The sequence below is a fragment of the Amphiprion ocellaris genome, chromosome 14, assembly GCF_022539595.1.
Source record: "Amphiprion ocellaris isolate individual 3 ecotype Okinawa chromosome 14, ASM2253959v1, whole genome shotgun sequence".
Taxonomy (NCBI): Eukaryota; Metazoa; Chordata; class Actinopteri; family Pomacentridae; genus Amphiprion; species Amphiprion ocellaris.
The window spans coordinates 28,494,224-28,496,357 of record NC_072779.1 but is presented as its reverse complement, the minus strand read 5'-3'; positions in this window follow the sequence as shown (position 1 = coordinate 28,496,357).

Genomic DNA, 2,134 nt, shown 5'->3' with positions numbered 1-2,134 from the left:
ACTTCTCCCTCTCTGCCTCCTCTTTCCTCAGTTTTGGTTGAGGAACCCACAACAGCTAAACAGCTTGTCTTGCGCATCAGAGAAGAACAGTCGGAGAGAGACATGGAAGAAATTAAAGTTATAATTTCCAACACTATGATGTATGTTGTAGCTGGTTGAGCCTGTTTGCTTGTTTGTCTGGCGCCGCTGAGTCAAAGGCCAAGGCCGTTTCTCAATACCAAGAATGCAAGTATGGACAAGTAGGCATATTGAGAAATGGCCCAAGTGTGCTGCTCCGTTCTGTGACAGCATGAGAGCCAAGTCGCCTGTTTGATGAAACCACAGCAGAGCAGGCATACAGGAGAGAAACTGAGACTAAAGTATCGATCTCATTACACTGATATTGTTCAATATCAATACCAACGCTGGTATTGATATCTGGATCAATCCGCCCACCCCTACTGCCTACTAAAAGAGTGCATAAAAATTGCACATCTGCAGTTATGACACATCACAGCTGGTGTCAGAGTTGCCTTTGAAATATCTGGAATGTGGTTGTTGGTAAAACAAAGTAGACATGCATGAAGAAGACAAAAACAAGTACCAAAGTCTCACAAGCTTGGAAAAAGTTCAAGATATTAAAGGATTCTGGGTTGCAAATAGAAAAAGCTGTAAACTGCCAGTAGGTGACTATGTGATTTTCCATGCATGTTGAATATTTCACCAGTGAGAGTTCATCAGTGCCACATCTTGTGAAACACTGGACACCAGAATATTCGGGAGAGACCGACGTGGACGGGTGAAGGCCAAGAGCCTGCTGGGTGAACCCATGCTAACCTAGATGCAGCGGAAGTTTCAATGACACAGCAGTTGGTGTGTGGTTACCATACAGACCGGGCCTCAACGATTCTCAGCTGCCTCTGCAGGTAGAGAGAGAGCTGCTCCATTCATGGGCTGGACAGCCAGAAGACCAGCAGTAACTTGAGCATCAACACTCCTTCTTTTCTCTGTCCGAGACCTGAGCTCACCTTGGGCTTGTCTCGTCTTTCTGCCAGGGCGTCTTGACTGAGCAGCAGCCGTGTGCTCAGTGTTACCCCCAACACATGGCATTTATGCATCAGCTCAGGGGGTTATCGCAGGATATTTAACTAGACTCAAGTAAAATGGTCTTTTCTGGATGACAAGAAAAAGAAAGGCAAGTTCAGTTACTTGTGTACACACACATACTTTTGGGAGAGAACATCCTCATGAGCAAATCTACACGACTTAGATAAAGGTTAGAAAAATAGAGCCTCTCTGAGCCTGTCAAGATCATGAAAAAGTAATAAAATGTAAATATTTTTCTTTTTTGTTTGCCCACATAAATGCATGCAATACAAACATTAACTAGACTTTTGGCAATACAAACATCTAGAATTCGAAAAGTCATGTGAAAACCTTTGTTCTGATGGGTGCAATAATTGCTACATGATTAGGCTTAACTGGAGCTGACTGGTTAGAATGATTTTCAATAAAACTGTATTCTCCCAAACATAAAATGGTACACTGTTCAGTCAACAGGCCTCAGAATAATCTTCTACTTACAGGGTGTGAACAGAAACATGGTAGAGCTACGGATTATTTTGCAGTAAAGAAAGTCGATGGCAGCCATAAAAACACAATGAACACTGAAACTACTAACATATGTTCAGCAGCTGGCATTTTTGATATCCAATTTCCATCTGAGCTTGTATATCATTTAATTTTCTGCACCTAATTTCAACATTTCTCATTGCTCAAATAAATACTAATTGTCCTAAGTATGGTGTCGCAGCGCCACTAGCAAACAAGGGGGAGTTGTTAATCCTAAAATGCCAAATCTAATCATACAAATACTTTAGTTTAACATGGTTTTCATTCTAAAATCAGTGTGCAATTTAGTTTAGTAATAATGGCAGCCGTTTGTTTCTTAAGAGGACTATTTGCATCGTGTCCGGATAACATTTTTCATCAGTGAGATGTAAACTGCAGTCGTAGCTGAAGCAGCTTTGAGCACAAAAATGTGCAACTAGAACTCAAGTTACAATCTTGAGTAACTTGAATGTTGAGCTTCTATGTGCAAATTCACTATTGCAGAAATTTGCTCAATATGTTGGACAGCAAACTTTTTCTTACA